This window comes from Lagenorhynchus albirostris, chromosome 2, assembly GCF_949774975.1.
Source record: "Lagenorhynchus albirostris chromosome 2, mLagAlb1.1, whole genome shotgun sequence".
NCBI lineage: Eukaryota > Metazoa > Chordata > Mammalia > Artiodactyla > Delphinidae > Lagenorhynchus > Lagenorhynchus albirostris.
The window spans coordinates 120719581-120746963 of NC_083096.1; the positions used below are offsets into that span (position 1 = coordinate 120719581).

The 27383-nt window shown below is 38.3% G+C and overlaps 1 protein-coding gene and 1 non-coding gene across 2 annotated transcripts in view; both read left to right on the forward strand.

Moving 5' to 3' along the window:
- SLC44A5 (solute carrier family 44 member 5) overlaps positions 1–27383 on the forward strand; it is a 376131-nt gene that overhangs the window by 49509 nt on the left and 299239 nt on the right. The gene's annotated exons all lie outside the window — the stretch shown is intronic.
- Positions 13826–13929, forward strand: LOC132516545 (U6 spliceosomal RNA). Its single transcript, XR_009539372.1, has one exon. It is a non-coding gene; the product is annotated as a U6 spliceosomal RNA (small nuclear RNA).

The following is a 27383-nucleotide window of genomic DNA, read 5'->3' on the forward strand; positions in this document are numbered from 1 at the left end:
GAGAAAAATATAATCTTAAAATACATCTATCCAGTCATTCAACATACATGTCAATAACACATACTTTGTGCTGAGTGCTAGGATTCAGTGGTGAATATAGTTAGTAGATTTTAGAGATGGAAGGAACACCATGAGATATTATAGGATGGGCTGGTAAGGCATAGTTACTGACTAATGAGACACAGACATGGAGAAAGGTTGTGACTTGCCCAAGATCAGAGCTTTTAAATTATTCCTCAGAATATATAAGGTTATTTTTAGATATCATTTTGATTTGCATTCATCTTCTAAGCATTACTGAATGATAAACTACAAAGACGATGGTAAAACGTTATTGCACAAATGAGAAACCATTAAAAAGGATACTCTTTAGAAGAGGGTGGGTTAGGGATAGATTAGGATGGAGTGGGGGAAAAAATTTAGGATCATTTCAGTTCATCTGGAAATTTTTCAGACTTGAGTCTTTTCCCCTGTTGAGTTGCATATGGCTTAAAGAGTTGAAAAATAAACTAATGTTTATTGAGAATCTAATATATGCTAGGCACTTTAATGTATATTAACTCATTTAATATTCACAACGACTCTGTAAAATATTGTATTGTAAAGTCTGAATGGCTGTTTCAACTCAGTGTTAGAGTGTGTGTGTCGTTCCTTAACGGTTGTCATTGTCCAGAGTCTGACACACAACTCTCGTGTTCAGTAACTGGACTATTATGTGGTCAACCAGAGGTTAATGGGCCCAGGCAAATTGGTCCCTTCTAACCAAACTCATAAGAGTCTGGTTATAAATCAGAGCATCAATTTACAAGTCTCTATGAGGAAGTTAACTGCCAAGTAGACCAAATATTCATGTCAGCTTGTCAGAACATTTTCTTCCCTGAGGAGAAGAACGCTTGGGAAATAAAGGACAGGAGAATGCCAAGGAAGTATAAAATTAGAAGAAAGTGAGTTGAGTGCTCTTAATAAGGAGAGTGTCATGCAGTTACTGGAGCCCCATGTGCCTTCTCCACATAGGAATATATCTGCCTGGCTAAGGGATCTGAATACTATTTTTACCGAGTCAGGTCCCTCTGTCAATATTGTTTAAGATCATGGCCAGTTGTGGACTCAGCTGCAGTAAGAGATAATAGATTGGGAGAGTCTGAGACTTTGTTCAAAACAAGCCCTCTAGTTTGGGCCAAGCATCTGCAGATGCTAGAAGAAGGAACAGAGAGGCAGTTTATGGAATAAATATAGTAATCGGGTTAGAGATTATGACAATAATCATCTCTAACAGTGACTCAAGATTTATTACGTGTTAGAAATGGTGCTAAGAACTTTACATCAGTTACCTAACTTAATTCGCACAGCAACCATCTCTGATAAACGCTGTTAATAATCCTATTTTATAGATGAGAAAACTGAAGTTTAGAAAACTTAAAGAAATATACTGGGAAGTGGAATCTTAACATAGGATAGTCCAAACTGGATTGGGGGCATCTCAAGGTTACTGTGTGCAAAGTTGAACTCTTCATTTCTTCTTGAAACACATTCCTCCTCCAGGTCTGAAGCCTCTGGGTACTAGATCCCTTCTTCTCTCCCCGCCTCCTTCCTTCCTTCTCTCTCTCCCTACTTCTATCCTTCCTTCCTTCCCTGCTTCACTCCCTACACTCTCAGTTCCTGACATCAGAAAATCCAGTAAATTTTACCTCCAAATTACATAGTGGATCTTTCCTCATTTCTCCAGCTCTGCAGTCACCTCTCTAGCCCAGTTATGGACCACCTCCTGCAGCTGCTAGCCCTCCTCCCCTACAAACCAATCACTGTCCAAAGAGTGGTATTTTGCTTTACTGAGGTAAAATTCATGTAACATAAAATTAGTCATTTTAATCGTTTAAAAAGTGTACAATTGAGTAGCTTTTAGCACATTCACAATGTTTTGCAACCATCGCTACTGTCTAATTCTAGGACATTTTCAAAAAGAACCCCTCATCTGTTAAGCACTTTCCATTCTTCTTCCCCTGGAAACCACTAATCTACTTTCTGCCTTCATGAATTTGCCTGTTCTGGACATTTCATGTAAATGCAATCATACATTTGCGGCCTTTTGTGTCTGACTTCTTTCATGAGAAATAATGTTTTCAAGGTTTATCCATGATGGAACATGTATCAGTACTTAATTCCTTTCTATGGCTGAATAATATTTTATTATATTGATATATCACATTTTGTTTATCCGTTCATCAGTTGATAGACATTTGGGTTGTTTCCACTTTTTGGCTATTATGAATAATGCTGCTGTGGACATGTTTTTGTTTTTGTTTTGTTTCTGATTTTTAAAATTTTTATTTATTTTTTTTATTGGAGTATAATTGCTTTACAGTGTTGTGTTAGTTTCTGCTGTACAGTGAAGTGAATCAGCTATATGTATACCTATAACCCCTCCCTCTTGGACCTCCCCCCACCCCTCATCCCACCTATCTAGGTCATCACAGAGCACCGAGCTGAGCTTCCTGTGCTTTATAGCAGGTTCCCACTAGCTATCTATTTTACACATGGTGGTGTGTATATGTCAATCCTAATCTTCCAATTCATCCCACCCTCCCCTTCCCCCTCTGTGTCCCCATGTCCGTTCTCTATGTCTGTGTCTCTATTCCTGCCCTGGAAATAGGTTCATCTGTACCATTTTTCTAGATTCCACATATATACATTAATATGGGATATTTGTTTTTCTCTTTGCGACTTATTTCAGTCTGTATGACAGACTCTAGGTCCATCCATATCTCTACAAATGACCCAATTTTGTTCTTTTTTATGCCTGAGTAATATTCCATTGTATATATGTACCACATCTTCTTTATCCACTCATCTGTTGTTGGACATTTAGTTTGTTTCCTTGTCCTGGCACTATAAAACTCTTAGAGGAAAACATAGGAAAAACACTCTTTGACATAAACCACAGCAAGATCTTTTTTGACCCATCTCCTAGAGAAATGGAAATAAAAACAAAAATAAACAAATGGGATGTAATTAAACTTAAAAGCTTTTGCATAACAAAGGAAACCATAAACAAAACAAAAAGACAACCCTCAGTATGGGAGAAAATATTTGCAAACGAAGCAACTGACAAAGGATCAATCTCCAAAATATACAAACAGCTCATGGAGATAAATATCAAAAAAACCAAAACAAAACAACCCAACTGAAAAATGGGCCTAAGACCTAAATAGACATCTCTCCAAAGGAGATATACAGATGGCCAACAGGCACATGAAAGGATGCTCAACATCACTAATTATTAGAGAAATGCAAATCAAAGCTACAATGAGGTATCATCTCACACTGGTCAGAATGGCCATCATCAAAAAATCTACAAACAACAAATGCTGGAGAGGGTGTGGAGAAAAGGGAACCCTCCTGCACTGTTGGTGGGAATGTAAACTGATACAGCCACTGTGGAGAACAGTACGGAGGTTCCTTAGAAAACTAAAAATAGAACTACCATATGACCCAGCAATCCCACACCTGGGCATATACCCTGAAAAAACTGTAATTCAAAAGGACACATGTACCCCATGTTTTTGTTTTAACACCTGTTTTCAACTCACTAGTGTAATCTTTTAAAAATGAAAATCATGTGGTTTCCCTAGTTAAAAGCCTTCAGTGGCTTCTCATTACAATCATGTTATAATCCAGATGCCTTCCTTTGCCCCATAAGGGTTTGCATGCTCTGCCTCTCCTTTCTCATTTAAGCATCTTTCCTCATCCCTCAATATGTTCCAGCCACACTTGCCTCCATTTAGTTCCTCCAACTTCCCAAGCCTTTTTAAGAGTATGTACACCTGCTGTTTTCTGGCCTGAAATGCTCTTTCCATTACTTCACGTGGCTAGTTCATTTTATCCTTCAAATCTTCGTCCTTAATGTTACCTTCCCTGAGAGGTTTTTCCCCGACTACATTATTTCCTATATCCTTCCTAATACTTTTCCCACCTTGTAATTACATGGTTGTTTCTACTGTCTGTCACCCTCACAAGAATGTAAGTTCCTTAAGGTCAGGAATTAAAGTATACCCTTTTCGTCATTACTATCTCCACCTGTGCTTAGCACAATACTTGACATGGAAGAGGTACTCCGTAAGTGTTTGTTGAATAAATAAATGAGAAAGATCACAGGTGTTGGATGTGAGATGCAGTAATTCAACATGTAGTTACAGAGGTATACTAACAAAAAGGAAGAGCAAGATGGTGGGGAATCTTCAGTTATGCTAACATTTGAAAATCTAGTCAGGTGAGTGGTCAACAGAGCAAGTCAGTCATTGGTTCAAGATGGGAATTTGGTCAAGGAGTCAGAGCAAAACCTCTGCATATAAATTCAGAGTTATGGAAAAAAGAGCATGGTTAATTTGATGTCAGCTCCAGAGAAGCTGGCTAAATTTTCTTAAATATCACCTTTCTAAAATGAGGATTGCATCTAGAAACCAGGCTGGGGCTGAGATTAGAGCCATAGCTTTTGGGAGAGGAAGGACGCAAAAGATGAGGAACTAGGCAGGGATGACAAACCCAAAACTGTTGTTAAAGAAACACTAATAGGCTTATGCTCTTCAGATCATCAGTCTCCTTTTCACATTTTTAATTAACACTTCATCCTTATCTACTTGATGTGAGTAGATTGTGGCCAAATCACATCATGTTCCCTTGCCTCCTGGATAATGACCGCCGAGGTCCTTTCTAGCTCTGAAAATCTATGATCCTCCATGCCACAGTTTCCAAGTTTCAAATGATATTTCACCATACACAATTGATGTTGGCTCTTTCTTGATGATTTCATTGGTAAACAGTCTTCATGGACATAAGCAACGTTACATGTGTCTGTGGGTCCCTGTGGGTCCTTTCAGACAGAGTGGCACTTCTAGACTTGACTGCTTGACTCAGAAAAACAGCTTATTTTGGAACCCGTAGCCCTTAATCTACTGACTAGAGATAGGACTTCAGAAATAAAGAATTTGAGTAATATTTAGTAGCAAAATTGCCTAACTTATTGTTTAATATAGTGGTTGATTAATTGTAAACACATATGATTAAAAAAATCCTTAAACTTTAGAAAGTTAACATCCAAAGTATTTTTTTTCACTGAAGTTATTAGATCAATCCTTTCTCTGAGGATTTCATTTTGATTCTTTCTGAACACAAAATTAAACTAGTAGAATAGAATGTTACTGGTACCTAAATTACAGGATTAGACTAAATCTTTCTTATTCTTCACTGTGCAATGAAACATGATAAAAATGAGAATTAGCCTGTACAAACCAGAGATGTGTTAACAAGATTCTCAGACAAGTGTTAGACATTTTCCATGACTGATTAGGTAGCACTGTAATGAGACAGAGCTAGTCCTGGATTACAATTAGCAGTTTGAAGCAAGACTTTGAAGTTTTAAACAAATTTTATGGAGTACAAAAATGGTTAAGTGGTGCAATATGAAATGTCAGCTCTGGGTTTCTTAACATGTAACACTGAAAATGTAAAGTTAAAGAAAAATGTGATAACTTTTAAAGATAGATCTAAAAATAACTTTTGAAAAAGTCTTGAATTTGGACTTACTTATAAGGCATAAAAACACAAATCAAGGAGAAGACATTTAAGGAAAAGAATGGTTACATAAGCAAATGTAGAAGGACTAATGGAAGTAGAAAATCACCATTTTGCAACCACTATGGAAACAGTGGAATCAGAAGAATAATCAATGGATGCCAAAAGTTTGAGGAGGAATGGGATATTTATGTGTTATCAGAGTATCTCCTTAGAGATTATTTATTAATTACAAAGCGAGAAATGGTAACTTTACAGTGGGGAAACTTGACTGCCACTACTTTATTGAGTGATCAAAGTTAACATCACCAGTGATGGGATAAACTAAGATTTGATTCCTAACATGATACACTGAGAAAGTCACAACATCGTTTCTGTAGTATTCCTGCCAAAAATGCATAAGTCGAATCTAATCATGTGGAAACATCAGACAGACCCAAAAAGACATTCTTCAACATAACTACCTTGGTACTTTTGAACATTTTCAATGTCATGAAAAAAGTGTGAACTGTTTCCAGTAAAGGAGACTGACAAGACATGCCAAAAACATGTGATTTGTGATCTTTGATCTGTATCAGAGAAAAAAAATTCTGTAAAGGACATTATTGAGACAATTGGAGAAAAAGAAATAAAGACCATAAATTAGGTAAAGGTGTTATATAAATGTTATATTCCTGGATTTGATAAATGTGCTGTGGTCACATAAGAGAATAACCTTGTTCATAGGAAATGAAGAATATCCTTGTACTTAGGGATGGAAAGGCATGATTCTGCAAATAACTCTCAAATGGTTCAGGAAGAATATTTTGTGGTGTGTGTATGTGTTTGTGTGTGTGGGTAGAAAGGAGAAATATGGGCAAGTGGTAACAGTTGGTGAATTTGGTTGAAGGGTATACAACGGTTCTTTGTTCTATTCTTCAAACTCTTCTGTAAGTTTCAAATTATTTCAACATAAAAAGTTAAAGAAAAAAGTGAGTCATTTTTAATCATCTACCTGAGGAAAGGTGTTCTTTTCTGCTTGAGTCACTGTCACTGAATAGAAAACATTTGACAGTGCCAAACTGAAAGTGTGGGCCCCATGAGGCAGAACTGATAGCAGAGTTGGTAGATGAACTTGCAGTATTATTTATCAGTATAATTCAGAAAACAAGGTCGAGTTTCTTATAACTCTCTCTGAAGATTGTTACCTTATGTGGATAATTCAGTTCATTTTATAAATATTAAAAGGGCTCCTATTATATGTCAAAAACTTTGCTACACACTGGGGTTACAGTGATGACTAAATCCTTTGTTCTCAGGTTATTGACAGTTGGGGAGGGGGGGACAGCTATAAAAATAAATTTAATGTGAGATAGTAAAAGTAAACATAGAAAAACAGACCCAATAATTAAGATGGTATCGGAGAGGAGGGTTTGGTGTGGCTGAGGGGAATGACAGTGAGGCCCAGGAGTTTTCCATTTGGTAGGGGTGGAGGGATGGAGCAGTAGAGATTCCTGGCAAAGGGAGCAGTAAGGGCAGAGGCAGGAGATGTAAGAAAGCTTGGATTGTTTTGGGGACTCTCAGCAATTTGGTATTGTTGAACTGTAACATAGCTTTCTGATTTTCAGTTTGTAATAATAAAAAATTAGTGTTTAGTTATAGTTATGAATATTGATAAGACACTAAAATAGTATAAAATAATTAACACTAGAGAACATACAATACAAACTGATCCTTTCATAAGCTGTTCTTATTTTGTATAATGTGGTATTTTTAAAAATAACTTGGGATTCCTCCTATTTGACCTTTGTACCTTTTGCAGCTTTTGTCAAATTTAAATAATATATGGACTCTTTTTTTTAAGGAAAGAAATTCCCATAATTCTCAACAGGTACATCTTCAGACGCTTAGTGGCTGGCAGATCTCAGTTTGAGAATAAAAATGCCTTTAAATTACAAATTACTAATATTTTGTTTTCAATTGGCAAAAGTGTTTTGGATTATCAAAATGAAAATAAAACAAATAAAACACAATCATCGAACAATGAAAAATATTTACAGTCTTTGAGTCAAAAGCTTAATATTCATATGCAAGCTTTACACAAATCTGTAAATAATACATTCAGACACCCACAAGTACATGGGCAAACAACCTGATAAATAATTTACAAAAGATGAAACAAAGATGACTAGTAAGCATTTAAAATGTCCACCTTCATAATAATTTAAAAAGTAATTTATAATGAGAGACCATTTTTGACCTGTAAAATTAGTAGATATTTTTAAAAAGTATAACTTGGATTGATGAGAATTTTTAATAATAGAAAAAAATTGCAAGCAATCTAGTTATCCAACAGTGTGGAAATAGTTAAATAAAATATGCATTGGGGGGGCTTCCCTGGTGGCGCAGTGGTTGAGAGTCCGCCTGCAGATGCAGGGGAGACGGGGTCGTGCCCCGGTCTGGGAGGATCCCATGTGCCGCGGAGCGGCTGGGCCCGTGGGCCATGGCCGCTGGGCCTGCGCGTATGGAGCCTGTGCTCCGCAACGGGAGGGGCCACAACAGTGAGAGGCCGCGTACAGAAAAAAAAAAAAAGAATTAAAAATATGCATTGATGCAGTATGATATTGCCTGGACATTAAAATGTTGGTTTTGAAAAATTTTAAATAGAACTGCCTATGCTTCTTATAAATTAAATGTAAGAAACAGTGAACAAAAAGTGTGATTTCCCCTTGTCAAAATTTACATAGAGGATTTTGATAAGTATACTATGGTAATAGAAGATGTTATCAGTAGGAGAAACTGGGTGAAGAGTATACAGGAACTCTCAGTACTAGTTTTGCACCTTCTCTAAGTCTAAAATTATTTCAAAATAAAAAGTTAAAAATCATACATGGGAAAAGGACCAATAGGAAAAATAACCAAATCTTAGTAGTAATTTCTACGTGGTAAAATTAAGTAGTTTTTCCCTTTTATTTAAAAGATGCTTTTCTGTAACAAATTTTTACAAGTTATATGTTATATCATCATCATCACATACATATACAACTCCTCTCCTTAAAATTAGAACAAAAAAAAAGCTAAACATGAAAGAAATATACCATGTACCACAATCAGTTTGTTGATCAGTGTGGCAGCTAAATATAAAAACATGAATGTGAATGCTGAAAAAGGGTCCATATGGGTGGAGGATAATACAGAGATATCAACTGTGTAGGGATGCATTTTACAGGTGGATGTGAAGTGTGAGAGTAGATAATAAAATAAGGACAGAGATAGATTTAGGAGACTGTGGCACTGAGAATTTTATTTTAGTAGTAAAGAAGAACAGGAAGTTGTCTCAAAAGAGAGTAGATACCTGCAGTATTATATGTTAGAAGAGAATTAAGCTAATTCTCTGGGTTTCTAGGGAGCGTAAATCATAGTAGATTGTGGGAGTATTCCCCAAAGGTTTTTTTTTTTTTTTTTACATCTTTATTAGAGTATAATTGCTTTACAATGGTGTGTTAGTTTCTGCTTTATAACAAAGTGAATCAGTTATACATGTGTTCCCATTTGTGACCACCTGGAGGGGTGGGATAGGGAGGGTGGGAGGGAGGGAGGGAGACGCAAGAGGGAAGCATAGGTTTGTTTTTAATAAGTTAAAATTATTTCCTTTAAATAACTATCTTCATACTTGTTTTTATCACAGACTCCTTTCTAAGCAGCTCAACTTTGCAGTGGTTCAGGTCTTCTGAAGAGACAGCCTCTTACCTTAATGAGTGACGAAGGTAATCATCTACTCGAATTAAGTCCTTCTTGATGTAGACTTTTGTGTAAAATATTACTTGTTCAATATTAAATAAGGACAAATAGAAAAATGAATATATACTATGGTGTCACTAGGAGCCATACCTGAAAAACTGCAGTATATTAGACACTATGTTTCTCAGTCTCTTCCTATCTCAAGACCTCTGAGATGCACGGCATCCTCCCTTCTATGCCTGGGGGCTCCCTATAGCAGTGATTCTGGGGAAGGTGTGGTGAGCAGGGGCTATGTGGCTTGTAAAAGCACATCACCATGCATACTCAAGTCAATTCTGAAACTGCTCCCTTTCTCCTGCATTGCCCCCTCCACCTTAAGAGCTATTGCTAAAAAAAAATAAATTAATTAAAAAATATATAAAATAAAATAAAAAGAGTTATTGCTAGAATCAGAATCCTTCACATTTTTCTTAAAGGATTATTATTTTCAGCACCCTTTCTCATTTTTCTCATTGGGAAGCCAGAGCTTGCTCTTCAGTGAAGCAAAATGGTATCAGAAGTTGTTCCTTCGAGAGGGACCTAGAGGCTCCACTTTAAATTCTGACCCTGATTCCTACTGTCTTCATAATTAGGTTTCAAGCCCCTGGTAGGGAAAGATCAGGTCTTATCCACCTTTTTACTTTCTTCAGTGTTAGCCTTTAACTTTCTTTTTTAAATTTTTAATTCTTTTGAATTTTATTTTTTTACACAGCAGGTTCTTATTAGTTATCTATTTTATACATATTACTGTATACATGTCAATCCCAATCTCCCAATTCAGCAACCCCCCCATCCCCGCCGCTTTCCCCCCTTGGTGTCCATACGTTTGTTCTCTACATCTGTGTCTCTATTTCTGCCTTGCAAACCGGTTCATCTGTACCATTTTTCTAGATTCCATACATGCGTTAATAGCCTGTAACTTTCCAAAAGGTAAAGGCTTTTATGTAGTAAAAACATTTGTGTAGTAAATGTTTACTGAAAATGAATACTATTTTCCTTAAGGGCAAATTTTATTCCTTCATGAAGGAAACTCTATTCCTTGCTATGAAAAAAACAGTAAATGCTGCATAAGTACAAATGAAAATGGAAGATACAGAGTGTGTAGCTTAAAGCTGAGCAGCAGCTTTGATCTTTGGCTGAGTATTTTAAAAAGATTATAAGGGTTATTAAAAATAGGATCTAAAGGTCTAACAAGACTTTAGAAAGGGCCCAAGGATGTGTCTAAATCTGCATAGGCTCCTGAAGGCTGCAAGCACATTGCAGTGTTTTGATCACCACTGACAGGGACCTCTGCTCCAATGAATGTGTTACAGGGGAATCTGTGTCTAGAGCCTCTGCCCTCTGAGTGTGGATTGCAGTTGTTCCTCAAGTATGAAAACTGGGGAATGACAGATTTAAAAGACATTTTCTTTTATGCAAATATACAGTATTATTAACATTCTCATGCCTGGGGCAGATTACTTCAGTTGTTTAGGCCTGTGTGCTCCTTTGTAAAAGAGAATAACAATAATCACCTCATAGACCAAGGTAAGGATCAGATTGGCACAATGTCTGAGGAGTAGTATGGATATGATGAATAAACAGTGGTTTTTATTTTATTCACAAATTGAAATTCAGAAGTATGTTACAAATGTTTAAGTATATTTGAAATAGAGTTACTGGGGTCATATTATACCTCAGCTCTATTGTAGTTTAGGTTGGCTTATGTGAACAGAGAGCAGGGCATTGCTACCATGTCTAACAATGCTTTAAGGGAAGACAGTTTCTCAAAACCACATAACTGGCATGCTTCTAGAGTTGTGGAACCATGATGCACTCGTAGGTTGAGTGGCACCCAGCTCTTTTGCCTGTTGCTCATTTGATATTTATCTCCTTTCCTGAAGATTGGCTATTAGATAACCTAGAAGAGATATCACAACTTTCACCATTAGGAAAAAAACATTTCTTTCACTGGTAATATCTACTTTTAAAACTTCTACTAATGGATGCTTCTCTTGGCCTTCATTTAAGGTCAAGTAGCTTGCAGGCCTCTGACCTTAAATTAATGAATGACTTTCTCTTTGACATGTTTATTTTATTTTTTTGCGGTACGAGGGTCTCTCGCTGATGCGGCCCCTCCCGCTGCGGAGCACAGGCTCCGGATGCGCAGGCTCAGCGGCCATGGCTCACGGGCCCAGCCGCTCCGCGGCACGTGGGATCTTCCCGGACCGGGGCATGAACCTGCGTCCCCTGCATCGGCAGGCGGACTCCCAACCACTGCGCCACCAGGGAAGCCCCTCTTTGCCATTTTTAAGTTAAACTCCTTGGGCATGAGTCATTACTCAACTCACTTTGTAAGGACACTTACTTTTCATTTTTTTAAAAAAAATTATTAATTTATTATTTTTGGCAGCATTGGGTCTTCGTTGCTGCGCGTGGGCTTTCTCTAGTTGTGGCGAGCGGGGGCTACTCTTCATTGTGGTGCACGGGCTTCTCAATGCGGTGGCTTCTCTTGTTGAGGAGCATGGGCTTTAGGCACATGGGCTTCAGTAGTTGTGGCATGCGGGCTCAGTAGTGGTGGCACGTGGACTCTAGAGCGCAGGCTCAGTAGTTGTGGCGCACAGGCTTAGTTGCTCCGCGGCATGTGGGATCTTCCCGGACCAGGGCTCGAAGCGGTATCCACTGCATTGGCAGGCAGATTCTTAACCACTGCGCCACGAGGGAAGTCCACTTTTCATTTTTTAATCAATTTTTTGGGCAAGTTTTACATGTGCAGTAGATGAAAAACTATGATGATTAGAAAAATCATAGAAAAGAGTATATAGATCTTGGCAAAAACTTGCCCATCTGTAGGACAATACTTGTATACTCGTTAGAGTAGAACACAGAAGCTGCAGCATCACCAGTGCTACCACTATCGATAGAAAATATTCAGTAAACATAAACTTACCTGTGAAGTTGTGCTAGGTGTCATAATAAGAGAATCACATTGAGAACAGTGACCAGGAGTTACTTATATAGAATTGACAGATGGACAAAATAAAAACAGTAAGCAAATATCTATGTATGATCACTGTGGTTTTCATCACATATAAGTTACAACCTAAATTTTGGCATGTGGATAAGGTTGATTATGTGACTGAAATAGCAATTAGAAATAAAGTTTAGGACTTTCATGTCTTGTCAAACTGATGCATATAATAGTAATGTGAACAGGAGCTCTTGAGTTTGTCAGGGGTTAAGGCATTTCAGTTTTGGCAGCCACCAGTGCAGGACATCAGGACAGTGGCAGGGAGAGTGATGGCTGTTATTCTTTGGAGTGCCTTCTTCAAGGCTGACCTAGACTCTGGTTGGGCCTGGTGCTAGTGCCTGAGGCAAGATAATGGCTAGTGCTACTTTTCAGGACGTGCCATTGGCTCCCATGACTGTGGGAGGGGTCAGAGAGGGGAACACCAGTATTTTTATGCATGTAGCTCCAGGGCAATGTATGGCTTCAGGGACAAGAAAGAGGAACACCAGTGCTAGAGAGATAACCAAGATGAGACTTGGGGAAATGATTGAGCACCAAAAATTGCCTCAGAGATGAATAATAAACTTAATCTGAAACTTGTAAATTTTGTTTCCAAGTGCACATGTGAGCAACAAAGCCAGTAAACATTTAAATGGGATTTTCAAGCTGACACTTTATCCACACTTTAGACTTTAGCTTAAATGGGAGTGCTGCAAGTCACTTCTTACTAATTTCTGCAATTGAAAGGGAGTCTTTATAGTAATTCTTTTTTTTTTAAATTTATTAATTAATTTATTTTTGGCTGTGTTGGGTCTTCGTTTCTGTGCGGGGGCTTTCTCTAGTTGCAGCAAGTGGGGGTCTCTCTTCATTGCAGTGCACGGGCCCCTCACTGTCGCGACCTCTCTCGTTGCAGGGCACAGGCTCCAGACGCGCAGGCTCAGTAGTTGTGGCCCACGGGCCCAGTTGCTCCGCGGCATGTGGGATCCCCCCAGACCAGGGCTTGAACCCGTGTCCCCTGCATCAGCAGGCAGACTCCCAACCACTGCACCACCAGGGAAGCCCTATAGTAATTCTTAAAGCCACTGAAGATTTATTTGTATTAACACCTTAATTTTGCTAAATGCCAGTAAAGGCTATGCCTTATATTCACTTTTCTGTTAGGCAATTGCCTGAAAGAAAAATATGTCATTGTAAAATTTAAGAAATATGTCATAACTAGTATTTCCAGAAGCCAAGAAACTATTTCTATATCTATATATCTGTATCTATACCTACATCCATATCTGTATTGTCCAATGGTTATACTCTCAAACATACTGATATTATAGAAAATAGAAATTGATATGTTTAGATAGAGTTCATAAGATTAAAAATCATATAAAAATTAAACACACACCTATACTTAAAAAAAAAAGTGTAAGAAGTGAAGGTAAAGGCAATAATACTTCTCTTACGTCGTAAGATAAACATCGTTGATCAAGACCCATCTGTTCAGTCTTGGATTTTCTATTCTACTCCTGTGGCACATATAACAACACTAAAATATTACAAAGAAGATTCGTATAGCCCCTGTGCAAAGATGACTTACAAATTTGTAAAGTTGCCATATTTTTGCATAATGATTTCTTTCTTTGGGTTCTCATGGCACATTGTGTATACATTAGCTGTCATCTTACTGTATTCTAATTATTTGTTTACTTCTCTGTCCCTTAAGAGAATTACTAAAAAATGAAATTATTCTTTGTATCCATAGTGGCTTGCACATTGCCTGGCTTCTAAAAAGCACCCAGAAAATATTTAATGGATGAATAAATGCTTTATAGTCTATGAGTAAGAAACCTGCAGCAACTCTTTGTATATATCCTGCTAACCCAGAAATTGATTCTGAAACAGTTAATCCTTTTCTTACTTTCTCACCTTGTCTAACGGATGACAGAATTTCTATTTTAGTGTGATGCCCACATGGCCACCTCCTGTTGATAACTAGTGGGCACAACTCAGTTTGATGATGGACAGATGGACAAGCCTGCTGTTGTTCTTGGCCGTAAGACTGTTCCTGCATATTCTCTTATTTGCATCAAACATGCCTTCCTTCCCCTCTTTTTTTGCCAGACTGTACATATTTGCTTCTTACACTGTCTTGCAGTATTAAAGGCTATAAGCAGGCTTTGGAAGACAGATAAGCAGAATTATTTTGAGAGATGCATGGTATCTAACACAAAAGAAAAGGACTTGATGGAAAAAAGGCCATAAAATATTGCTATTATTCAACTGAAGAGGTGTTGGTTTTCTCTCTTTTCTACCATAGTGGGATTGAAATAAAGCTGCAATATATTTCTGGTAAAAGAGGTCCAGATTATGGTATCAGTTATAATTCATTCAAATTTTATGTATAGTCACATACGTAAATAGTAGTTGTTTCAGATTAGCAATAATAAACTAGAGTTGCATAGATAAGACATTGGCATGTTAATTATTTAAACAACATGCAACATTCAAAACATTTTAACACATATATTTACTAGAAAAAAGGAAAGGGGGGGGAAGGAAATGAATATTTATTTAGTTTCCATCATGGGTCAGGCATTTTTGTGCTTTTTCCTATATTTTTCATGTAATCCTCAGAACTACATTGTAAAATAAATTTTATTGTGATTATTTTATAAAAGAGAAAACTTGAGCCTAAAGGCAATAAGTAATTTGCTCATGGTCACAGATCTAGGAAGTAACAAAACTGATTCCAAATCGAGTCCTTCCAACCCTTGAATGTATTCTCTACCTACTATGTTTGATTAGCTGGCATACAGTCAGTTTTTAAGGAATTTGGGTGTTTATTATAAACAGTAATGTTTTAAAGGATTTTCCATAATTGTGAACGGTGTCTTGAATGCCAGCTAATGTTTCTGCTACATGAGATGGGATTCTTTTTTTAAAATTAATTAATTATTTTGGCTGCATTGGGTCTTGGTTGCTGCACGCGGGCTTTCTCTAGTTGCAGCGAGTGGGGGCTACTCTTTGTTGTGGTGCGTGGGCTTCTCATTGCGGTGGCTTCTCTTGTGGAGCACAGTCTCTAGGTGTGCGGGCTTCAGTAGTTGTGGCACGCCCGCTCAGTAGTTTGGCTCGCGGGCTCTAGAGCTCAGGCTCGGTAGTTGTGGTGCATGGGCTTAGTTGCTCAGTGGCATGTGGGATCTTCCCGGACCAGGGCTCGAACCCATGTACCCTGTACTGGCAGGTGGATTCTTAACCAGTGCGCCACCAGGGAAGTCTGAGATGGGATTCTTGTCCCCTCTTCCAGATGAGTAAGTGGGTTGATTGAAAAATGATTCAATAATGTGGTACAGGAAAAGTGATCTCTGAATTTTTTGAATGACTAGGCTGGAAGCAGAGTGCTCAGTGTTTCACAAACATTCTTAAGGAACTACTGGTCCATTGTTAGATGTCAGGATTTGCCTTGGCTGTCCTTTTTGCCTAAAGGGTCTGTGCTGGACTACAATGATGGGGTCTGACCTCAGCTCTTGGTTTCATTCTCGTTTTTGCCCTGATTCATGGAGCACCAGTGTCTTGACTGATAAAGGGGGTTGAGGGAAGAATCACTCCAGCCTTCTGGGGCTCTCTTAGCAAGCATCAGTTTGTGGCTAGATTTTTTTTCTGAGGCCCATTGAGATTGTTCCTGTGTATATCCAGACCCTAGGAGAGCCTTTGAACTGATTGCATTTTTTTTGTGGATCAGGGGCCGTGCAAATCCTGAACTTCCTCTGGCTGTTTTAGCACCACTGCTACTCCCTCCCCCCACTTTGGCATGGTAGCAGAGGGCTTACTAAAGACAAGAGATTCTGTGTGTTTGCTACTTTCCTCATCCTACCCTCAAACGAGTTAGGCTCACCTTCTCCGTGTGAAAGGACAGGTTATAGCACCAACTGCTGGTGCCTTGTAACCAAGTAACATAGCTAAATGGGATTAACTCTATGAAGTAACACACCTGCCAGCTGTCATCCTGGTTTTCTTTAGTAATGCAGACAGTGCCAGAGGCAATTTCTAACTGTGTTAATGATGATTACCTGCCCCCACCTCCAACAAACAGCCTTCAATTATAGTATGTCTAAAAATGAGAGTTAATCAAGACAGAATGATCAATTGGCTAGGTAAAATTTAACAAGTGAGTTTCATTCCAACTGAGTTACAAAGGTGATTGTCATGTTTGGAAACTGTCTTTTAGAGAGAGGCTCTGGAAAAATTACAATTCTGAAATGCTGGCATAATTTCCGTGGTGAGGAAATGGTCATTATGTTAAAATAGATGTTTATGTCTCTCTCCCTTATCTCTTTTTCATATTTCTTTAAATATATGTGTTTTCCTATAATGTAAATTTAATGATTAAACTATATTTAAACTAATGCTTTGCCATTAATGAGAGAAAGGTCACCTTTAAAAAGTTGATTCAGTAGTGTAAGTTATTTCAGGACTGGAGTTGAGCCCAGTTCCTGTTAATGAAGACTATTTCCCTTTTCTTTTTCTAGGACAGTGGAATTAAAATAATCAGTTCTGTCTCTTTCCAGTCATGATGCATTCTAGGCTTAGGTAAATAAACCCAACTGAAAAATAACAGACTAGCCAGCCCTGTCTGTCACCCGGCTTGAAGCTGTCAGTTTTCGTTTCAACGTTATATTCATGAGCATTAATATGAAAAGCCTCTGTCAAACGTTTGCTTCGTGTGTTTTGATTGCTTTAGAATGGAAATTTAAATACTGAATTTCAGAAATGAATTAGGAGGGGAGTGGAGAGAGAGCCCTGCACAAAGTCAGGCAGCTGGTTCTGGTCTTGTTCTGCTACCATGTATGTGCCTGGATAAATCACTTTAAATTTCTCAGCATGCTTCCTTTGCTTTTAGAACCAAGGTGGTTCGACTAGGTTGGAATGGCACATAGATGTCCGCTTGTCTGCCAGCTCTGATCAGTTGGTCATGCCTGCCTGGGGGGCTGCACTGGGGATGAGGGTGAGCCTTTTCCAGGTGACAGGAACACTGGGAACGAGAGAGCCACTTATTTGCCAATACCCAAACTCAGCTATCAATACTTCTTGGGTCATTTTCTGCTTCTATTATGACTTTCATGATTTTTTTTTTTGGCAGAGCCACATGCCTTGTGGGGTCTTAGTTCCCTAACTAGGGATTGAACACGCGCTCTCGGCACTGAAAGCACGGAGTCCTAACCACTGGACCGCCAGGGAATTCCCATGACTTTCGTGATTTATTTTTAATTTTTAACCACAAGAAATGTTCTCTCTATCCTTGAAGGTAATTTGAAAATTTAAGAGCAAGGAGACACAGTCTTTGAGATCATCTAGTCAAAACTAGGCTGATGTGTATAAAAATGCTTTGTAAAATGTCGAGCACTATTTTAGATATTTGAGGACAACATGGCTAACTAATGGTAAGCTTTCCCATTGTTTTTTTTTGGGACCCCCCTTCCTCCCTAATTTTTGTGAAACGCTTGCTAGAGAAATGATGCAGGTTTTTAAAAGTAAATTTCTTAGAAGTTACTCCACTGACATTAAATTAAGAAAATTAAGTGTTAAGTTGTACCGTATAGGCCGTAAACACTGTGGATATTCCAAGAACTAGAGAGCTAGAGTCATCAGGGGATATTGAAAGAAGAGGTAGAACTTGAACAAGGCCTAAAATGGGCAGACGTTAGAAGGGCATTTTTAAGTATGGGAGAGAATTTGGATAAAGCATGGAATAAGAGCAAAGCACAATTTGGGACAATAAACAGGAAGTATAAACTGTTAGGTTTCAATAAGGAAAAATTTGAATTGCTAATAATATTAATATTGATAGTTAACATTTATTCATTCATCTTCCCACCAATATTTTTTGAGTCTTTCCAATGTGTCAGACCCTGTTCTAGATACTGGGGGTATAGCTTTTAGTAAAATAGACAGAAATCATTGATTTTTAGAGCTTACATCCTAGTGGGAGAAGACAGATAATAAACAAAGCAATACGTGAAATATGTAATATGTTAGAGAGTAATAACTACAAAGGAGAAAAATAAACCAGGGGAGGAGACAATGGAATGGTAGGGGTGAGCTGCAGTTTGGGATACAGTGGCCAGGGAAATACTCAATAGGTGGGTAATGAATACCACATTTTAGACACTCTGCTAAGTGAGTTCTAGATACGAAATCATTTAATTTTCGTAGCAACTTTATGAGAGTAGGTGCTATTATTATTCTCATTTTATAGATGAGGACCTGAAACACAGACAACCAAAGTCATCAAGAGTGCACAGCAATTAACTGTAAGAGCTGGGATTTAAATCCAGGAAGTCTAGTTCCAGAGCTTATAATTTTAGTCTGCAAATCTGGATAACAGAAGTCTTTGCAAAGGCTGTCAGAGGTCACAGTATTGATAGCATTTTAGAGCTAGAGGGAAATTTACTTATTTTCTAATCCAGTGGTTTTCAAAATGTATTAGAGCCACCTGCAGAGCTGGTTAAAACCTAGATTTCTGGATCCTGTCCCCAGTTTTTTGATCCAGTAGGTCTGGGGTGAGGTCTGGGAATTTGCATTCTAACAGGTTTCCAGGTGATGCTGGTGTTCATGGTTTGGGCAGCATTTGGGAATCACTGGTTAGTCTAGTGGTTGGCAAACTCCACTGCACATTAGAATCACCTGGGGAGCTTGTAAGACCAGCCCATGCCTTAATGCAGGAGGTACTGAGTACACATAATTGGTCTGGGCTGAGACTCTGGTGGTATTAGTGACTACAGTGAACACAGGGGATTAAATACCACTGGTCTAGCTACAGATGAGGAAACTGGGGTCTGAAGAAATACCTATTACCTTCTTGTTTTGGCTCCTAGCATTCTGCACATTGTTTCTTGCTCACCCACTCGGTTCTAGATTGTATAACGTCAGGGGCTCTGTTAATCTATTTGCCACACAGTAAAAGTTCAATAAACCTCTGTTGTTGAGTTACGAATGTAGCTGGGAATGGGAACCACTGAAAGTTTCTGACCAGCAAAGTGACATAAGGAAAGTAATATTTTAGGAGGATTCATTATTAGAAAGGGTAGGATAAAGAAATTAGAGCTGTGATGATCTTCCTTTTGCAATGTTCCCGTAGAGCCTTGCTACTCAAAATGTGACAGAGACCACCAGCAGCAGTAGTATCACCTGGAGCTTTGTTAGACATGCAACTCTCAGGCCCCACGTCAGACCTACTGAATTAGAACCTACATTTTACAATATCCCCAGTGATTTGTATGCACATGGAAGTTTAAGAAACACTGCCTAAAACATCATATGACCAATACCTGGGCTTATAGGGTAGCCCTAGTGGAGATTGAGAACAGCAGCAAACATAAATGGCTGAGCAGGTCAGCTTTTCCTTAAGGCTCTTCCTTGATACCTTTCTTTCCTCCTCCAGGATCTTAATAGGTAGGTATTCAGTGGTCAGAAAGTTTTGGCAGGGCTTCCCTGGTGGCGCAGTGGTTGAGAGTCCGCCTGCTGATGCAGGGGACACGGGTTCGTGCCCCGGTCCGGGAAGATCCCGCATGCTGCAGAGTGGCTGGGCCTGTGAGCCATGGCCGCTGGGCCTGCGTGTCCGGAGCCTGTGCTCCGCAGCGGGAGAGGCCACAGCCGTGAGAGGCCCGCGTACCGCAAAAAAAAAAAAAAAAGAAAAAAAAAGAAAAAGGTTTGGCAAATACCAGGTTAAACAAAGTTAACATGTTTCTTTATGACCAGACTTTTTATCTTTTAATATACTAATGCACTTTCTGAATCTCTAAGATAAAAGTCGAAGCAGCTACACAGTACAGTTTTTTTTTTTTTTTTAAATTTTATTTATTTATTTATTTTCGATACATGGGCCTCTCACTGTTGTGGCCTCTCCCGTTGCGGAGCACAGGCTCCGGACGCGCAGGCTCAGCAGCCATGGCTCACGGGCCCAGCCGCTCCGCGGCATGTGGGATCCTCCCGGACCGGGGCACAAACCTGTGTCCCCTGCATCGGCAGGCGGACTCTCAACCACTGCGCCACCAGGGAAGCCCCACAGTACAGTTTTTATTGATCATGGAAGTTAGTCTGGGAGACATCTTCACATATTACTATTTTGTGGAGCACATCTTGGTAAAGATGATAGGCCCTTTGTGATTATTAAGGTTCCAGACTTGTAAGATATTCTAGCCCCTGGTCATCTTAGACTTCCTACATTTAATACCCGTTACTTATCTGTCCAAGTGCCCAGCCTTTCCATCACTGGTTCAGGTATATGACTTTACTTCTGACTTACTTTCATTGGCAGAGCCCTATTTGGAAAGAATCATAGGATAGGTCTGTGGGTTCTGTCAGTGCTGGTCTGGGAAAAACATTCAAGAGTTAGTTGCTGGTTATGGTGTCTGATGAAAATGAGGAGATACTGGAAAATGTTAGGGTCACTGGTAATGTACCAAAGTTTAGATTGTGGTAGGAATAAAATCAGGAGGTATGACTGAGAGCAATTACTGGGCGTATAGAGAAAAAACATGGAAGTTTGATTGACTATTATGAGACACGACATCTGTCAGCAAATTTATAGTCAAAAATAAAAAGCGAATGAACAGATACATTGGGGAACTAGGGTAGGGCGGTCCAAAATGGCTTTTCTGCAGTTTATTTCCATTGATGGCCTTTTTGAAAAATCATGGCCCATTTTAACCTTGACAGGTTGATTTATCCCATATTCTATGACTCAGAACATATTTGATTTTAAATTATGTTCTCCAATAAATTACCAATATTTTGGATATAATTCATATTACTGACATAAAGTTTTTACTTTATTTTTGGTAGCAGAATACCTACTCTACTCTTAGCCCTAAGAGGAATGAAAATACTTTCTCAATAATACCCTTACTCTGGGCAGTAAGCACATCACTTTTAATTTTTATCTTTTCTGTTAATAAACCAAGGGAAAGTATTTTTGATTTAGACCTGTCCCTCAAATGCTCAACTTTATTTTTTATCCCCTTTCCTGACACTTAAAAAAAGTCATTTCTTGAAAAATCAAGGGAGTACTGTTCTTTCTATTTATGGCATCAATATAACATTTCTTAGGAATTTTTCTCTTAAAAAATGAAATATTACTTTAATGGGTAAACTTGGATACATAAACGTTTCAAATCTGATTCAATTTGTTTCACTTTACTGAATCCTTAGTTAACAGAATTCTTGTACTTTCAGGAGAAAATTTGAAGAGAAGGGAAAAAAATTAAAAATCAAGAATGTATTGAATTAAATAGTCTTTGATTTCAGAAACTTCTGGAGGGGATTAGTGAAGTTTAAACCCACTTTTCTCCATCTCTAAAATCTACAGTTCTCAGAACACTATGACTAGAATGATGATCCAGAGATCTTATAAGCTGCTAAGTCAACCCAAAGAAATTCAATTTTTCTTATTTTACTAGATAAGGCAGAAAAGTAGACTGATTCTTTACACAATATATAGAGAATGACAGTCTCTAGAAGGAGTGCTAAGATGCTTGTTGTGTCCTATTGTCAGGCTAAAAATGGTGGGAGATGCAGTTTAGTAGGCAACCCTGACTCTTTAGTGGAGGGTGGGCATGGGAGATTGTTGTAGCTGAGTGACTACCTCTGAACAGGCAAAGAGGACTAGGTGGGTGCTATGAGCATCAGCTGCTGAATTTTGCACAGCGCGGGTAGCTTGTGCCAACTCTACACCCTATGGTCATAGGGAAAGGATAATAGAGGCAGGAATTGTCCCACACGCCAAAGGTAAATTACTAATGAGCCTTACGTACATGCTACGGGTTGCCACTATTCTAGAAAGATTTTCAACAAGGATTGAAACTGGAAATTCAAATTAAGCCTTGGGTTACTAGACAGTACCATCAGCTAAATATTTGTACAACATCCATCCAATAAAGTTTTTATCAGACATCATCAGGTGCCAGGTTCTGTGCTGGCTGCTGGAATACCAGGGCAAAAAGGTAAACGTTGTCATTGCCATTGTATTGCTTGCCAACTAGAATGGGATGCACATAAGTAAACAAAATAGTATAACATAGTATATTATGCGCTATGATAGGAGAAATACAGTGAACCGTGGTAACATACAGAAGACGGGTGCTTAACTTTTAGTTAATGAGTCAGGTAAGAAAGGCATCTACAGGAAGGATGAATAAGCATTGAACGGACTGAGAGGAGCTGGGGCAGGAAAGAGAATTCTGGGCAAGGGCAAAAAAGCATATACAAATGGCTGGAGAAAGAGGATAAAGAATGTTCTGTTTAGAACATGCAGATCTTGGGAAGAAGGAGAAGTGGCTAGAAATGAGGCTAGAAAAGTAAACACAGTCTAGACGTGGGGTTTTGTAAACTTTTAGGTTTATTCTAGATGAAAGGGAGAGCCATTGAAAAGTTTTCTAGCAGAGAAATGATTAAGTATGTGTTTTAAGATAATGACTCTGGCAGCATTCTGGAGACTGGGGTGGAGGGAGATAGTACTGGAGACAGTGAGACCAGTGGGGACACTGTTGCAGAAGTTTACGTAAGAGAAGATGGTAGCCTGTATTTGACAAATGATTTCATTCTTAATGGCTGGTATTTTTGTATCTGGCACACTAGACATTAAAGTGATTTACTCTTACAAGATTCAAGTTTTTATGTCATTCTTTAACTTAATATTGCCCATTTTATAATTCTTCAAGAAACCATTCTTACTTCCTCTCTCTTGTATCTTTGTAAATGATTATGTTTTTGTTGCTTCCTGAATATTCTCTTGCCAATGTCTTTTTTGCTTTTGACACATATCTCTTTTCCACCTTTTGTCATTGTAGTTTCTTTTTCAAACTGGAGTAAGGAAAATTAATGTTGAGAGAGAAATAATTATGATTCTAGTGAATAGGTCTCGGTTGTCACAATTATGGAGAAGCTGAGGTTTCCTGGAAAGGACTAGTAGAAAAAAATTCAGTGGTTCTCAGCATTGGAAGGAAAGAAGATACTTTAAAGACAGACAGTGCTTGTAGAGGAAAGGCTTGCTGTACAGCAATCAATATACTAGGTTTAGGAAAGACCAACATGGATCAACCCCAAAGTGGAAAAAGTAATTAAGGGCACAAAAGCCACATAATACATGTCAAGTTCAAAGGAGAAGCTGCAAAATTACACAGTGGAGTTCAGAGTTTAAAAATGACAGAAAGAGCAAAAGCAGAAAATGACACAAGCATTTCATGTAAGACTAAAAGTGCTGAGATATTACAGTGATAGTACATGGGACACAAAAGGTCAGTGAATAGCCTGGAAAGGTGTCTAATGGATGGAAAGGGTAATCCATTGATTGAGGGGGCCTTGTAGACATTGATTTAAAAAAAAAGTGGAATTAAATGAATTCTTTGCCTCAGTGCTCTTAAAAAGCACAATCTTGCTAAAAAGAGAAATCAATTTAAAATGAAAGAAATAAAATTGTTCCTTGGAAATGTTACCAATCAATAGGTGGTAAAGAAATTGAGAAATTTGAATTCTCAAATAGAACTTGATATGCTTTCTTCCAGAATTAGTGGTGTCAAAAACCAATACTTCATTCTTAGGTTTAGAAACCCTTTTAAAAATGTATTATGTCACTTTTGTGTATTTTGGTCCCAAGTCACTCAATGTAGGCCATTTTTATTTTTTATATTTTTTTACATCTTTATTGGAGTATAATTGCTTTACAATATTTTGTTACTTTCTGCTGTATAACAAAGTGAATCAGGTATATGCATACGTATATCCCCATATCCCCTCCCTCTTGAGTCTCCCTCCCACCCTCCCTATCCCACCCATCTAGGTGGTCACAAAGCACGGAGCTGATCTCCCAGTGCTATGCTAGCTGATCTCCCTGTGCTATGTGGCTGCTTCCCACTAGCTATCTCTTTTACATTTGGTAGTATATATATGTCAATGCTATTCTCTCACTTCATCCCAGCTTACACTTCCCCCTCCTGCTGTCCTCAAGTCCATTCTCTACGTCTACGTCTTTATTCCTGTCCTGCCCCTAAGTTCTTCAGAACCATTTTTTTTTTTTAGATTCCATATATATGTGTTAGCATACGGTATTTATTTTTCTCTTTCTGACTTACTTCACTCTGTATGACAGACTCCAGGTCCATCCACCTCACTACAAATAACTCAATTTCATTTCTTTTTATGGCTGAGTAATATTCCATTGTACATATGTGCCACGTCTTCTTTACCCATTCATCTGTTGATGGACACTTAGGTTGCTTCCATGTCCTGGCTATTGTAAATAGTGCTGCAGTGAACATTGTGGTACATGACGCTTTTTGAATATGGTTGTCTCAGGTGTCTCAGGGTATATGCCCAGTAGTGGGATTGCTGGGTCATATGGTAGTTTTATTTTTAGTTTTTTAAGGAACCTCCATACTGTTCTCCATAGTGGCTGTATCAATTTACATTCCCACCAATAGAGCAAGAGGGTTCCCTTTTCTCCACACCCTCTCCAGCATTTGTTGTTTGTAGATTTTTTGATGAGGGCCATTCTGACCCGTATGAGGTGATACCTCATTGTAGTTTTGATTTGCATTTCTCTAATGATTAATGATGTTGTGCATCCTTTCATGTGTTTCTTGACAATCTGTATCTTTTCTTTGGAGAAATGTCTATTTAGGTCTGCTGACCATTTTTGGATTAGGTTGTTTGTTTTTTTGATGTTGAGCTGCATGAGCTGCTTGTAAATTTTGGAGATGAATCCTTTGTCAGTTGCTTCATTTGCAACTAGTTTCTCCCATTCCGAGGGTTATCTTTTCATCTTGTTTATGATTTCCTTTACTGCACAAAAGTTTTAAGTTTCATTAGGTCCCATTTGTTTATTTTTGTTTTTATTTCCATTTCTCTAGGAGGTGGGTCAAAAAGAATCTTGCTGTGATTTATGTCATAGAGTGTTCTGCCTATGTTTTCCTCTAAGAGTTTTATAGTGTCTGGCCTTACATTTAGGACTTTAATCCATTTTGAGTTTATTTTTGTGTATGGTGTTAGGGAGTGTTCTAATTTCATTCTTTTACATGTAGCTGTCCAGGTTTCCCAGCACTACTTATTGAAGGGGCTGTCTTTTCTCCATTGTATATTCCTGCCTCCTTTATCAAAGATAAGATGACTGTATGTGCATGGGTTTATCTCTGGGCTTTCTATCCTGTTCCATTGATCTATATTTCTGTTTTTGTGCCAGTACCATACTGTCTTGGTTACTGTAGCTTTGTAGTATAATCTGAAGTCAGGGAACCTGATTCCTCCAGCTCCGTTTTTCTTTCTCAAGATTGCTTTAGCTATTCAGGGTCATTTGTGTTTCCATACAAATTGTGAAATTTTTTGTTCTACTTCTGTGAAAAATGCCATTGGTAGTTTGATAGGGATTGCATTGAATCTTAGATTGCTTTGGGGAGTAGAGTCATTTTCACAGTGTTGATTCTTCCAATCCAAAAACATGGTGTATATCTCCATCTGTTTGTATTATCTTTAATTTCTTTCATCAGTGTCTTACGGTTTTCTGCATACAGGTCTTTTGTCTCTTTAGGTAGGTTTATTCCTAGGTATTTTATTTTTTTGTTGCAGTGGTAAATGGGAGTGTTTCCTTAATTTCTTTTTGAGGTTTTTCATCTTTAGTGTATAGGAATGCAAGAGATTTCTGTGCATTAATTTTGTATCCTGCTACTCTACCAATTTCATTGATTAGCTCTAGTAGTTTTCTGGTAGCATCTTTAGGATTCTCTATGTATAGTATCATGTCATCTGCAAACAGTGACATCTTTACTTCTTCTTTTCCAATTTGTATTCCTTTTATTTCTTTTCCTTCTCTGATTGCTGTGGCTAAAACTTCCATGTTGAATGATAGTGGTGAGAGTGGGCAACCTTGTCTTGTTCCTGATCTTAGTGGAAATGGTTTCAGTTTTTCACCATTGAGAATGATGTTGGTTGTGGGTTTGTCATATATGGCCTTTATTATGTTGAGGTAAGTTCCCTCTGTGCCTATTTTCTGGGGTTTTTTTAATCATAAATGGGTGTTGAATTTTGTCAAAAGCTTTCTTTGCATCTATTGAGATGATCATATGTTTTTTCTCCTTCAATTTGTTAATATGGTGTGTCACTTTGAGTGATTTGTGTATATTGAAGAAGTCTTGCATTCCTGGGACAAACCCCAGTTGACCATAGTGTATGATCCTTTTAATGTGCTGTTGGATTCTGTTTGGTAGTATTTTTTGAGGATTTTTGCATCTATGTTCATCAGTGATATTGTCCTGTAGTTTTCTTTCTCTGTGACGTCTTTTCTGGTTTTGGTATCAGGGTAACAGTGGCCTGGTAGAATGAGTTTGGGAGTGTTCCTCCCTCTGCTGTATTTTGGAAGAGTTTGAGAAGAATAGGTGGTAGCTCTTCACTAAATGTTTGAGAGCATTCTCCTGTGAGGTCATCTGGTCCTGGGCTTTTGTTGTTGGAAGATTTTAAATCTCATTTTCAATTTCAGTGCTTGTGATTGGTTTGTTTATATTTTCTATTTCTTTCTGGTTCTGTCTCAGGTTTGCTATTCTAAGAATTTGTCCATTTCCTCCAGGTTTTCCATTTTATTGACATATAGTTGCTTGTAGCAATATCTCATGATCCTTTGTATTTCTGTAGTGTCAGTTGTTACTTCTCCTTTTCATTTCTAATTCTGTTGATTTGAGTCTTCTCCCTTTTTTCTTGCTGAGTCTGGCTAATGGTTTATCAATTTTGTTTATCTTCTCAAAGAACCAGCTTTTACTTTTATTGATCTTTGCTATTGTTTCCTTCATTTCTTTTTCTTTCTTCCTTTTTTTTTTTAAAGAAGATGTTGGAGGTAGGAGTTTATTAATTAATTAATTTATTTTTGCTGTGTTGTGTCTTCGTTGCTGTGTGAGGGCTTTCTCTAGTTGTGGCAAGTGGGGGCCCCTCTTCATCGTGGTGCGCGGGCCTCTCACTGTCGCGGCCTCTCTTGTTGCGGAGCACAGGCTCCAGGCGTGCAGGCTCAGTAGTTGTGGCTCAGGGGCCTAGTTGCTCCGCG